This window comes from Mesoplodon mirus (assembly GCF_964341445.2).
Source record: "Mesoplodon mirus genome assembly, chromosome: 11".
Taxonomy (NCBI): domain Eukaryota; kingdom Metazoa; phylum Chordata; class Mammalia; order Artiodactyla; family Ziphiidae; genus Mesoplodon; species Mesoplodon mirus.
The window spans coordinates 99,471,522-99,485,278 of NC_138987.1; the positions used below are offsets into that span (position 1 = coordinate 99,471,522).

The 13,757-nt window shown below is 58.2% G+C and overlaps 1 protein-coding gene across 3 annotated transcripts in view; it reads right to left on the reverse strand.

Annotated features, from left to right (window-relative positions):
• The window catches only part of TSPAN9 (tetraspanin 9), a 182,130-nt gene that overhangs the window by 84,757 nt on the left and 83,616 nt on the right, over positions 1-13,757 (reverse strand). The window contains exon 1 of one of the 3 annotated variants that reach the window (XM_082636554.1): positions 349-367. The exons of the other annotated variants lie outside the window; for them this stretch is intronic. The gene's annotated coding sequence lies outside the window, so the exon portion shown is untranslated. Of the gene's footprint in view, positions 1-348; positions 368-13,757 lie in introns of those variants that run through there. 3 annotated transcript variants of the gene reach the window in all.

A 13,757-nucleotide genomic window follows, 5' to 3' on the forward strand; every position in this document is an offset into this window, starting at 1 on the left:
ACTTGTCCGTTTGGAAGCACATGCTTACTTGAGTGACAGTTTGCTGTCTGGCTCTCCTACCGGACCATAAACCCCAGGGCAGCAGGGGCTGAACCCAGGACAATGCGTGACCAGCAGCGGGACCAGAGAATGCTGGGTGAACAAGAGAGGAGGAGCTCAAAGGACGGGGAGCACGGGGGCTGGGATGGCAGCACCGCCAAAGAAGGGCTTCCTGGGTCGCCTGAGGGACAAAGCCTCAGGACGCCAATTACCTCCACCTCCTCGACTACAGAATAGGAAGTTTCTACTGGTTGCTTCTCTAAGGCCCCTTCCAGCCCTGAAATTCCCACCCAGGGAAATGGGACCTACCTTGTTTCTTGGGAGATGGCAGGACCGGTCAGGGCAGCAGAAGGAAGAGCATCCTGGTGGGAAAAGGCTGGGCGAAGCCAGAGGGAGACGAGTGCCCAGGACGTCTGGGGAGGACACGTCCACACACCCAGCCAAAATGAGGTTTCGCGGCAAGTGACTGGGAAGGGAGGCGGGGGTGAAGCAGAAATGACCCTGGACGCCAGGTGCTCTCCCACCCCCGCCCTTACCTGGCTAACCTCCCACCAGAACAGACCTCCCACGTCTGCCTCGCCCCCAGCCATGGCACTTGCTGCTTCCTCTGCCTGGACCTCCCTCCCCGCACCCTGACTGCCAGCGTCCACAGCCAAACTCGGGCCTCTGCTTGGAGCACCAACGCACCTGAGTCCGTCCCACCATGGAGCTACCTTCTCACCAACGTCCTGGCCCCAGACCGTGAGCCCCTTCAGGGCAGGGGCTGTGTCCATCATCTTTGTATCCCAGCCCTTGGCTCAGAGCCAGTGCCCAGCACACAGGAGCTGTGAGATCACCACCGAACACACGCGTGCAGACAGAGGGCCTCGTGGGAGCCTCGAGCAAGGTGACAGCCACTCTTCAGGAGAATGGGCCTTGCCTTTGGGAGGGGAGTGAGGGCTGCCACGCCTCCTATTTGAGCAGGTTTACAGGATGCGGGGTGCAGGCTGAGGGCCCACCCAGGGAGCAGCCCCCCCTGGGCTCACAGGCCCTTTTTTCCAGGCAAGTCCCAAACGAGCCCCACCTTTCACCCCAAGCCCAATCAGCCTCCCTGTCAGATGCCCCAGAAGGGCCTGCTGTGTGCGGTGGGCACACACCACGCCATCCGCTCCCGGATGCCGGGAGCAATGAAGCACCGTGATGGGCGCTCGCTTATCAGGGAGGGCAGGCGGCTTGCGGAGAACGAGATAAGGCCCGGCAGTGGGCCCAGGAAGTGTAATGAAGCCCGAAGGTCACTGTCATGCCCCAGTGGAATTTCCTGACCCAGCAAATCTAATGTTCCTCAGCCACTCCATGGAGGGCACTGACCGCCAGCTGGGACAACGCTCTCTGACACAGTGGCCAGCCTGTGTGAGCAGCCCATGCGGCTGGGACCCTCCCGCCGACTCAGGAGCCGCTGCCTCTTCCTGCCTCTTCACTGAGGCTGGAGCCACTGCAGGGAGAGCAGCAGGCACACAGCATTTGTAGATGCTCCAAAGAAGACGGGGAAGGAACAGTGGCCGGGACCCCGTCTGCTCTGAAGCCACGGGGGAGGGGAGGCGGCACGCAGCCCCCCCGCCCCCCAGCGGAAGGGAATGAGCCGCGTGGGGATGAGTGGTGGGCGCGTCTCTGTTGGGTAGAACGGGGCTGTCTGAGGACTCGGCGGTCTCAGTGCATGAAGCCATGAAGCACTGGCCACTCTGTAAAGTAAGGCTCCCTCCCCTGTGCCCACTCAGGCTGCCCCGTGTCCAGGAGGCTGCCATTCGGGCTGCCTCCTACTGAGGGGCCTCAGAGGAGCATCTGGGCCGCCCCAGACCTGCAGGTGGTCTGCTGTCGGTGCCGAAACTCCTAGGAAGGTTCTTTCCACAGTCTCTCCGGTTGCTCTAGCAGGGGGTCGTTGCTGGTGGGTCCCGCGCACACACGAGGGGGACGCAGCCTTGCGCAAAACCTCCCAGGATGCAGACGGCACACACAGCCCTGCAAGCAGAGGCTCCTGCTGGCCCAGTTCTCCCTCCCGGGGTCCCTGCTTCCCGTCCCCTCCACCATTAACCTTGCCACCGGCTGCCACGTAACTATTCTCAGACAGAGCCCTGGGGGTGCCACGCTGCCCCTCTCGCCAACTGAAAACCTTCTCTGGCTCCCCAGGGATTTGACACAAGTACTCAAGCGTGGGGTTGTGACCTCCGGCACTGTGCTCTGTCAGTCCTGACCTGTGCCCTAGCTCCATGCACTGGACGCCCACCAACACCGCCCTCAGCCTTGCCGATGGGCGTGCATCTTGCCAGATCACCGCCGTTTGTCCTCGCCCTGGAGGCCCTCTCTAGGGTCACCGGCCAGCCTCGGTCCCCTCCTGAACCCTGGAGGGGCTCAGATGTCCAGCCTGGAGCTCAGAGAATGTGGCTGGGCTCCGCGAGGCCTGATGCATCTGGGTGACTGCGTGTCACTCATTCCCCGAGCTCCGGCCCCAGGGGGCGCCTCCATATCCCATTTGGGCTGGGCGCCAGGGCACACCTGCTCTCCCCCTCCCCCACACCGTTGCCGGAGGAAATGCCAGCCTCGGCTGGGCGGGACAACACAGCGGGATCAGGCCCTGACCACCGAGGCCGCCCCTCGTCGCCTCACCCAGCATCCCTCCGTGGGTGCCCGCTCGTCCTAACGGCAGCACAAGGCACATGCTCAGACTGCAGGGAACCAGGCCCAGGCCCAGCTCTGACACTTGCCACCTGTGTGACCCGGACCACAGACGCACAGCTCTCGGAGTAGCGTGCACGTTTTTTGAATGAATGAACGAAGGAGTGACCCTGTTTCCATTTCCTCGTCTGCAGAGTGGGGTTAGGGAGGACTCCGGGGGGCAGAGAGGCACTGCTGGGAAAGGGCTTTACCAGGTGGGCCGTCCACACCCCAGAACCTTCCATCTACACACACACAACCAGCCAGCACATTCAAGGGCTCCATACGAAGATCAAGGACACAGATAGTCATTACCAGTCACTAAGACTCCCCAAGCACCCACTGTGGGCCGCCCTGGGCTCGCCGCTGTGGCTGTGACCGAGGAGCCCGCGTCCACCCAGGGGAGGAGCTGAAAACTGAAAAGGCAGCTCGAGCACAAGCCAGAGCGGGTGGCGTGAACCGAGGGCAGGGAGGCCTGGCCTATCCGGGAAGGCTTCTTGGAGGAAGTGGGAGCATGCTGGGCTGTCACCCCCACTGGAGGCGGGTGGAGGAGGGGCCCCAGGCGCTGCACATCGATGCAAAGGCGTGATCACGGGGACTCAGCTGGGTCTAGATGCGGTCCTCACCGCATGCGTGTGTGATACACACGAGGAGACTAGACCCGAAGAGCATAGGGCTCCTCTAAGCTGGTCAGTGGCAGGGCTGGGGCCCGTCACTCCGAACAGAGCCCTCTCCTTACGCCTAGTGGTTCTGCCCGGGCCTGGTGCTGGACCCTGCTCTTATGCACAGAGGCACAGAGCCGTCCCACACGCACAGAGGGAGCAAAGGGAAGGAAAGAGGTGGGGTGCGAGCGCCCTCAGGACCACGCATCCAGGAACAACAGAGAAGCCCCCCGTCGCCGGCCCGTGGACCTGCTTTGGAAGTCCCAGGGGACACGCCAGCACCACCCCCACGTCACCCCCCAGCCAACATGTCCCCTGCATTCCGACCTCCTAGAGCCTGAACGCTGGTGTGGGTGCCAATGAAAGCAGGCAGAGGCCCCGCCCCCCGAAACCCCGGCCCAGGGAGAGTGCGGATGACAACCGGGGGTGGGCTGTCCACATTTATCAGCCAGCTCTCCGGGGAAAAGCCGTGACTCGTCGTGCTCGCCACTTTTCACAGTGCAAATACTCCCACCGTGGCCAGTTTCTAGCTCCTGATGGCAAATTTCCTGCTTCTTTACTAACAGGCTCTTGACCGCCAGCACGAGCAGCCTCCGGCCAACCACTGCAACGGCCCAGCTCCCTCGGTCCAGGAGAAACTCCAAGGCAAGGAGAAGAACCCAGCACCCTGCTTGTCCTCCCAGGAGAAGTCGCACGTTGGGGGTGGGGACAGGAATGGAGGATGGACACGTCATGGGGAGGGTCTCCCGGGGTCCCCCACCGGTGGCCTAATAACCAGAAAAAGACCGCTGACATTAGCTCCCATACAATGTAGGTCAGGCCAGGTCCCTGCTCTTCTCAAAACCCTCGAACGGGGGACTTCCTGGCGGTCCCATGGTTAGGATTCCACGCTTCCATTGCAGGGGGCACGGGTTTGATCCCTGGTCGGGGAACTAAGATCCCGCATGCTGCGCGGCCAAAAAATAAAAAAACAAAACCCTCTAACGGCTCCCATCTCTCCCAGGGTAAGAGACGAAGCCCTCGCAGCATTTTCCCCGTTGACACACGCACGTCCGTCCCGCTCATCCCTCCACTCCGGCCACTCGGGCCTTCCTGCTGTTTCTCACGGGGCAGCCTTCACGCCGGCTTCTCCCTCCTCTGGGTCACCCCTGCCCCAGGCGTCTGCTCTGCCAGCACTCACTCCTTCACAGCTCCACCCAAAGCCACCTCCTCAAGGGCTGCCCCGCTGAACTCTGTACCTCCCCCAGGGCACCCAGTATCAGCCAGCTCCGCTCTCTGCACAGCACTTAACCCCAGCGTACGGTGTAATTTGCTTTTTTATTCATTGATGGTTTAGGATCTCTCATCTTCACCAGAACTAAGCTTCATGAGGGCAGGGTTCTGGCTGTGTTTCCGCAGCCAAGGACAGCTCTACACGTGGTCAGTAGTCAGGAAATACTTGTTGAGTGAAGGAAGGCCCAGAGAAGGCTTCTGCCCAGCCCAACAGGAGGCAGCTGGGGAGGGAGAGGCCCAGTGGTCAGTGCCCGCCCGGCTGGGACTCCAGGTGCCCGTGACCTGGCACCGCACCTCTGCGTCTCATTTTCTCTTCTCATTTAGGCTGTACGGGACCCTACGTGGCTAAAGGATGCCGGGTCTGAAGCCCTCTGACTCTACAGCAGGAGGCCCCAAGGTCAGGTTCGAGGCCTTCCCTTAAAAGGTCTTGGGAAAGACAAGCTCTTCGAGTCCCCTCTGCACCAGCCACACCTGAGCCCCCAGCCACACCGCCCCCTGTCCCCCAGCCCTGAGATCGGGAGAAACTCCCAAAGAGCACTGCCCACCCCTGGGTCAGAGCCACTGGCGCCCCAACTCCAGGCAGCTGCCCATCACGCCCCGCGGGCGCCCCACATGCAAAGCGGCCAGCTCACCCAGCTATTTTAAGCTCTGCGGGCCCAGCTGCAGCTCGTCACCACAGCGGGCTGGTGGCCCAGGGTGCAGGCAGGAGCAGCCAACTCACAGAGGAGCACCGACCTGGGGAGCTCCGAAGGGGGCCGGTCATCCTTTGTGACCGCAGCCCTCCTAGGAGGGGCCGGAAACTCCCGTCCACGCCCTCAGATCCACCAGCCGTGGGAAAGTGAGTCAAGGGCTGCCCTGGGCACGCCCAGATTCCACTGCTGAATGTGACCCCTGAGTTTCCACATCAGAATGAGTCCTGGTCCCGCCCTGCCTACCCCTAGACATTCCAACCACGCTTGAGCTCCCACTGCACCCACCCTCCGGGGCCTGACAACTCGAGACAGGCCACGATGTGGACAGAAGACCTGGGAACGGCTCACTCACTGGGCCCCCAGCCTTGTCCCCTCTCGGTCTCCCCAGCGACTGTGCACGGTGCTGGCTCACAGCTACGCTCCACAAACCCTTGTTGATCAAGTGGTTGTTTCTAAATGTGTTTGAACCACATGTGACGGAAGCAGTAGACGGACAACTCAGTGTCAAGGGCCGTCATCAGTATCAACACTACTACGTACATTTCTGCCGACCCCACTGGGCAACAGACCTGAGGACAGAGACCACAGAACCAAGGAATCAAGAGAGTTCAGTGACAAAACAGGGGCACCCCAAGCTGCAGCCCTTTCCCGGAGGGCTGCCACCCCCAGCTCCGGGGGGACGGTTACACTGTGTTCTCCGGGAAGACGGTTCCCTGAAGTCGTGCGATGCGGACGCCCTGCTCCAATCCACCCTCCTCCGTAGGACCTCCAGCAACCAGGAGCTGCCTGGAGAAGCAACGCACAGAACAGAAACCCTGGGTGTGAGCTGTTCCCACCGCCAGCCTCCTGCCACAGGACATCAGCAAGCCCAGGGCAGACAGGTCACACCTGCCTGAGGCTCCCAGCCACATCCTCCGGCTCTAATTGTTCCGTTTAAGCAACATCAGCACCCAGGGGAAGAGGGAAGGAGATCCAGAAGGTGCTGTAATTAGGGAGCTCCGCGACCTATCCCCTTGCTCCCCGTCTACCTCGAGAGGGAACCTGCCACCCACACCTTAAAGAAACAGACCCACCACCTGCATTAGGGGGAGGAAGCGGGAAATTCCTTGAATTTCCTTGTTGGAGGAAGATCCCAGAAGCTGAGGGTCTTCAGAGACCACTGAGTCCACTCTCCTCCCTTCCCCTCCCCCGGCTTCCATCATTCCAGACTCTGCTGAACATTTCTATTATAACTGTAAAAGCAATGACAACAGCCTGCGTTTACAGAAAAAAAAAAAAAAAAAGGTACATTGTTGAAAGGGATTTCACACAAGTGACTGTCCTCAAAGTAGGTGCAGAGAGCATCGTACGGAAAATGAGATGACCTGCACCAAGGCCTTCACACTGCCATCCAGTCCCAGGCTCCCTCAGCGAGCTGCCCAGGCCCCGGCTTCAGAGGCCTCGGCCGGCGGGGACCAAAGTCAGAATTTCTGAAGCCAGGACTACGATGACCTCCTCTGTTACTGACCCCCCTGCCCGCCTTGAGAAAGTGGTTCACTGGATCCACTACCCAAGCAGCAACTCAAGTCCCAACACCTCTAGGAAATCTTCCAAAACCAGAGGATCTGGGGGGTGTGAGACCCGCCCCCCTGCCCTGTTTGGTGCGTCTCCTGAAGAGACATCTGCACACGATCACCAAAGTGGCGCTGAGACATTTCAGTCCGTAATCTGAAGTCACACCAGCTGGGGAGGCATCCTGGCCAAAATCTCCCCTCCAGCAGGGACAGATCTGCCAAAAGCACTCAGTCAGCCGGAGCCCATCCTCACAGACGTGCCTAATGCAGGGGGATGGGGGGGGCACAGAACAATAGGATGAAGTCACTGCAGGGCTGCCCCTCCCCCTCGTGCTGTAGAGTCAACGCTACGGGTTCTGCCTTTGTTCACCCTCAGGCCCTCACCCCGACACAGCTGCACAGCACAGACACCTAGGGCTCCCTGCGCCCCCCTAGAGATGGCTTTCGATCCATCCTGCACCCACCCTGACCCTGAACCCAGCACCCTTTCCCAGCCTCGGGGAGGCCTGCGCGCCTGGCTCAGCTCTCTCCAGCTGCCCCGGTTCCAGGCTTCCGTTAGCCTCCCCCCTCCAGCCTGGGGGCTCCTCGGGCCTATGGCCCAGTGACAATCCCCCTGCTCACGGCCCCCCGCCTCGCCGCCCCCATCACGTGGGCTCGCTGACTCAGCCCGAGCAGCGCGTGGTCAGGTCACGTCTTGGCCAGCGGACTGTTGGCCTCGGGAGAGCAGGGCATAGTCGGATGCTCGCCACGTCCCCTCAGCTTCCACCACGTCCCAGTCCCAAGCCAGGGACCCCACGAGCACTTAGCGAATGAAGGAACGATGTCTGGAAATCTGGCCCAGCTGGCTCTCCTGGTGGCATCTCGTGTCAACAGAAAAATGGGGAAGGAGAGGGAAGAAAAGCCCAGGGAGAGAGAGAAAAGGAAAGGAAAGAGGAGAGCTCGCCTACAGGCCAAGACCAAGGCCATCGGCTGAGGGGGGTGGGGGGCACAGGCCCAGGGAGCTTAGCAGGCCCTCGGACACTCCCTATCCCCCCAGGGCCCCATCAGGAACCAGAACTGGCCAATTAGCAGCTTCCTCCTTCCATCGGCAGGGCATCTCCCAAGCAGAGAGCCTGTCTGATCTGGGTAAATTAACGGAGCAATTAACTTCCCTAACCTGCTGCCTCGGGCCCACCTTTCAGAAAGGACGGCAGCGCCGGGGCCTGCAGGGGGCAGCGCAGAGCACCTGCCCCTCAAGATCCCCCACCGCCTTGTCCACCAGCCCCGCAGTGCCAGGAGCTCCAGCCTGCCTATGCCACATCACACACAGCCCCAAGACTTCACCGCCCGCAGGGCCTCCACGGCACGCACACGCGCGCACACGCACACGCACTGGCTGTGGTAACACCTCTCCACCAGCCAGGGTGCTGGCCGTGGCCTCCGTCTGGAGCCTGGGGCTCTGTGGGGTCCAGAAAGGAGCAGGGAAGAGCAGGCGCAAGGAAGCCCAGAAGGCAGGACTGCGGGGCGGGTTTGGGGGGGCAGAGCGGGCGGCAGGAAGGGCGGGGGGGATCAGGAGACCCAGGCTTGAGTCCTGTCTCTCAGGGCCTGTGCGACTCTGGGCAAGCCACTGAACGCCTTGAGGTGCCTGCAGTCTGCCTGTCTGCAAAATGGACCTAGAGCCTACCTCCCCCGAGGGCTTCCTGAGGATCCAGGGAGCCCAGGAAGAGTTACTCGCTTACCTCCAATCTCCTCCGCTCTGCAGAAACGCCCTGGGGAGACCCTGCACAGACAGCCTTCACCCGCTGCTTGAACGCTGTCAGCAGGCAGCTGTTCCCTAAGTGAGCCCTACCTGCCCACCTCTGACTTCTACCTGGGCGGCTTGGCCATGGAATCAGCCTGGTGACAGGAGCTCTGCCCTTTCACATGTCACTCGCTGCTCCATGAATCACGAGTACAGTACGTGCACGGAGCCCGTGCGTGATGTACACACCGTGCCTGATTTAGTACCCAGCATGCGCTGCACTTAATAAAGAGTAGATGATATTTCTCTTCATTAGCATCATCATCGTTACCCTGGCTAAAAGAATTAGTTCTTCCCTCTGGAGCGGTAAAGCGGAGGCCGAATTCCTCTCCCAGGTGCCAGCCTGTCACACGTAGGGAGACAGTGTCAAGTCGCTCGAGCCTCTCTCTCCAAGCAACACACCCCCTTCTCAGCAGCCTGCAGGGCTTTGCCACCCGGCCCAACTCGTCTTCCTGCCCTCCCTGAAACGCAGTGCCCTGAACTGCTACGTCTGAGCCCCTGGCACGTAGTAGGGGCACAGAATCGTTTGGTGACCGAGCACTTGATGAATGAGCTGGACACTCTGCTCCATGGAATCTGAACATTGCAAGTGGCCACAGACTGGCTGGCTGTGGACGCTCCATCCCCACCAGTGCAGCCTGGGACCATCTCCCTTCACACTGTGACCGTCGGAGACAGAGTCCTGAGCGGCACCAGGGCCTGCCCGCTGTCTCACCTCAAGCGCTTCAAACCAGAGCTTCCCGATCAAAATTCCTGCCTCTTTGGGCTTCCCTGGTGGCGCAGTGGTTGAGAGTCCACCTGCCGATGCAGGAGACACGGGTTTGTGCCCCAGTCCGGGAAGATCCCGCATGCCGCGGAGCGGCTGGGCCCGTGAGCCATGGCCGCTGAGCCTGCGCGTCCGGAGCCTGTGCTCCGCAACGGGAGAGGCCACGACAGTGAGAGGCCCGCGTACCGCAAAAAAAAAAAAAAAATCCTGCCTCTTCTACATCTAAGTAACCCAAGTAAGGACTTGGGCTACAGGGGAAACTGTAAACATCTGCCCACTATCTTTCATCTTGTTAGTTTTTCTCCATCCTTACAGACACTAGTGATTTAAAGCCCCAGTTCTAACATCCAGTATATTGGTAAATTCTCTCATCGTTCAGAACATCACAGAATTCTTGCCCTAGAATGCACGTAAGAGATGGTCAAATTCAGTGCCTTCCGTATCCACATGAGGAAACTGAGGCCCAGAAAAGTGATGTAACTTGTCCGAGGACACCTGTAATTTTGTGGCAAAACTGAGATGTGAGCCCTGGACCCTTCCTCTCAGCCCACATCTCTAAGAGTGATGCTACGGCACTTTGGAGTGCTTGCCTTGTGCCAGGATGTTAATATCTGTTTTCTCCAATCCTCATTACAACCCTGCAAGATGAACACTGCTTCCCCATTTGACGAATGAGAGAGCTCAGGCCCTGGACCACACAGACCAGGAGCGTGTGGCCAAAGAAGGAAGAGAGGCTGCTCCATCTTACTCCAGATGCGTCCCCCCCGCCCCTGCCTCCCAAGGTCACTGAGCACCGGAGCATCTCCAGCCAGACGTCCAACAGAAACGCAAACCCACAGATCTAAATCTAAATTCGTTATCTTCTCTCTCCAACACCTACCTGTTCCTCCCTTGGTATTTTCTACTGTTAATAGCATCACCACCAATGTGGTCACTTAAACTAGAAACCGAGAGAGAGATTCCTCAGACTCTGTTACTTTACCTCTTCACCCCACAGATGCAAGCCAGCTCCCAGGGCCTCGAACCCATCCGTCTTCCTCTCCTTCATCCCCTTGGCAACCTCATCCTCCTTCCGAAACCTACACGAGACTATTACCAACACCTCTGCCTGGTTTCTCTCTCCCCATCTCCATCTCCTGAGCACCTTTCACGTTTGTCCTCACAATCATCCTTCTAAAGTAAGCTGATCTTACGTTGCCCCAACTTAAAAACTTGGCTGGTTCTATTCCAAATTTCTTTGAAGAGCAGACCAGCTCCTTCAGCACAACCTGGCAGACCTTCCACTTGAACTCCTATGCATCCTGCAAGACCCAACTCAAACCCATCTGCTCCTTGTCTGGCCCCTGCCCTCCGACCTCCCTAAGTCAGTCATTCTGACTCAGCCTCCATGAGTGCCTCTGCTCTTCACTGTGTTTCCTCAGCAGGTCTCTCCCCTCTCTTTTGGAGGTGAGCTCCTTGAGGGCAGGAAGGTGGCATTTCTGAATCCCCAGCTCCAACTCACGGGTATGCTCATTTATTCATTTGCTAATTTACTCCACCTTGAAAACGCTCAATGAAAACGGCTGAGTAAACTAGCAAATTCGTAAAGCAGGGCTCTGTTTATAATTTTATTTTAAAAAATAATCTTCTGTGAAACAAAAACCCATGTCTTGAGTTAAGATCAAATTTATTTTAGAAACATGACGTTAAAATACTGACTGACAAGGGTCCTTGTAAAAATGCATGAAATTCAAGCTTCCTGGTGGTCAGGCACTTACTTTGGAGGCATCAGTGTCAATAAAGAGAAGAAAAATCCAATTTTGAGAAATAAAGAATCTGAGCTATAACAGGTATAACAGATGTGTGACTAGGACCCAAATGAATTAATTTGCTAATTGTTTCCATTTGCTGTCATCTGTAGGAACTCCCAGATGAGCGCTTTTCATACTGCGGATGGGTCATTTCTCATTAGTGGGTTATAAAATCCGTTTAGTGGGTCAGGAAGAGTATTTTTAAAAAATTAAAACAAAACAGAAAATACCAGAAGGTATCTCACACAGCAGTTTTGCGGAACATTTTTTTCAGGGTTAGCATGCACATATAAACACACACACACACACACGCACATAATGAGTCACAAAGTTTGAGAAACACAGCCCTGGGTCTTTCAAGGTGACATGCGTGGCCCACGAGAGTCTCAGAACATGGGCCAGCTGCCCATGAGAATACGTACTTTCTAGGCACAAAATTCAGAGCGAATTACTTTCTGCAGGGGGCCACCCCAACTGTGGGAAGTACACTTGGATTCACCCTCCAAGATGGAAATGTGCTTTAAAAGGATGCCAATAAGTTACATGTACCGTGAGAAGACAGAGCAAGTCTTATCCTAGGGAAAATGCATCCCTGAGTCATGGGATCCAGCAACATCATCTGCTGGACAGAACCCTGGCTGGGAAAGTGGATGCAGGATGCTGGCCTGCAAAACGGGAGATCAGTGCCCACGTCACAGTGAAGCAAAACCTCAAACGGACCATGGATAATATGGACTCTTTATTCACGTATTCCTCTCTTGATTGCTGAAACAAATCAAAGTTGGTTTAAAAAATGCATGAAGTTATTAGCTCATCACAGAACTATACCTTCCTAACCCATTAAACTAGAGAAAACCAATTCTGAACTGAGCCAATATTTTATCCGCTACAAAATCTACTCAGCTGTCTGCCTCATGTGGCTGAAGGAAACACCACCTCCCGCTGGTTCCCCCAAACAGAGGGAAAACATTGGCCCTCGTGCATCCGAAGGCTCTTTGCTGAGGACAGTGGGCTAGAGTCTTGTTTCACTTAAGGCAGGATGCGAGGAATGGTCTTGAAACACAAGGGGAAGCCTCCAGAAGAGAGCTGTTAAGGACAGGGACAGGTGACCGGAGCAGGTGCTCGCCACGACCCCGGGCAGGCTGAACCCCACCCCACCTGGAGCCCGGCTGGGCCGCGTCGTGTCGGGCATGTAATGCAATGCACCCGGCATGGGAGCAGCCCAGTCCCTTCCTTCCTAGATGACTTTGGGAGGTGCCTTCCTGTCTGCGGCATCCCTGGTTCCAGGATGAGGAGCGATGGTGACCATGGCGTTGCCACCAACAATGGGCCCTCCGCCTGGGCCCCACGGCCTATTTCCAGCCCCCGATGGTTCCTGTCTAATGCCAACATCAACTGAGGAATCCAGGGCATCCCGGGCCCAGCATTGTTCAAATCACACATTCCTCTGCTTAAAAAGCTACTGAATAACTCTCATTCCTCCACCTCCCAGGAGAAACCACATCAGAGGACAAGCAACCAGATCCCTGTGTGTGATGGGAACAAAGGGGGACGGCCACAGGGTGTCCCCTGCCCGTCAGCTCCCCGGCAGAGGGCGCAGACCTGTCCAGAATGCTCACCTGCCCCTTCCAACAGAGCACCTGCCACAGAGCCCCTGCCCATGGAGCCCCTGCCACGGAGCCCCAGACCACAGAGCCCCTTCCCTGGAGCCCCTTCCCACAGAGCCCCTGCCACAGAGCCCCTGCCTCAGAGCCCCAGATCACGGAGCCCCTTCCCACAGAGCCCCTGCCACAGAGACCCTTCCCATGGAGCCCATGCCACGGAGCCCCTGCCCATGGAGCCCCTGCCTCGGAGCCCCAGACCACAGAGCCCCTGTCACGGAGCCCCTGCCTCGGAGCCCCTGCCTCGGAGCCCCTGACCTCGGAGCCCCTGACCACGGAGCCCCTGATCTCGGAGCCCCTGACCACAGAGCCCCTGCCTCGGAGCCCCTGACCACGGAGTCCCTGACCACGGAGCCCCTGGCCTCGGAGCCCCTGACCTCGGAGCCCCTGACCACGGAGCCCCTGCCTGCGGACCTAACCCACCTCCAGTCACAGCAGCCAAGAGCAGCTGTGAGCAGCCTGGGCCCCACCTGTCTCCTCGGTCCGCACACGCTGCCTTTGAAGTGGCCGTGTCTCTATACCACCTATCTCCCTGGCTCTTTGTGAAAACTGCAACGAAACCCTCGGTGAGGGGAAGAAGACTGCTGATTTTTACCGAAAGCCTAACTCTCAGGCACTGGGTTTAGCACTCGGGTGAGAAACCTCCCGATCCCTATGGGTCACCAGATGGAGATGGAAATGCAAATGGAGGGAAAAGACCACAAGAAATATTACGCTGAGCACTGCAGGGAGGGAAGAGGAAGGGAAACGGGCAGAAACAAAGAACAATGCAGTCTGCCGCGGGGAGGGGATGACACTGCCCTGTGACCTGGGGCACGAGGTGAAGACCCCGCTGCCTTAACCCGCTCACAGAG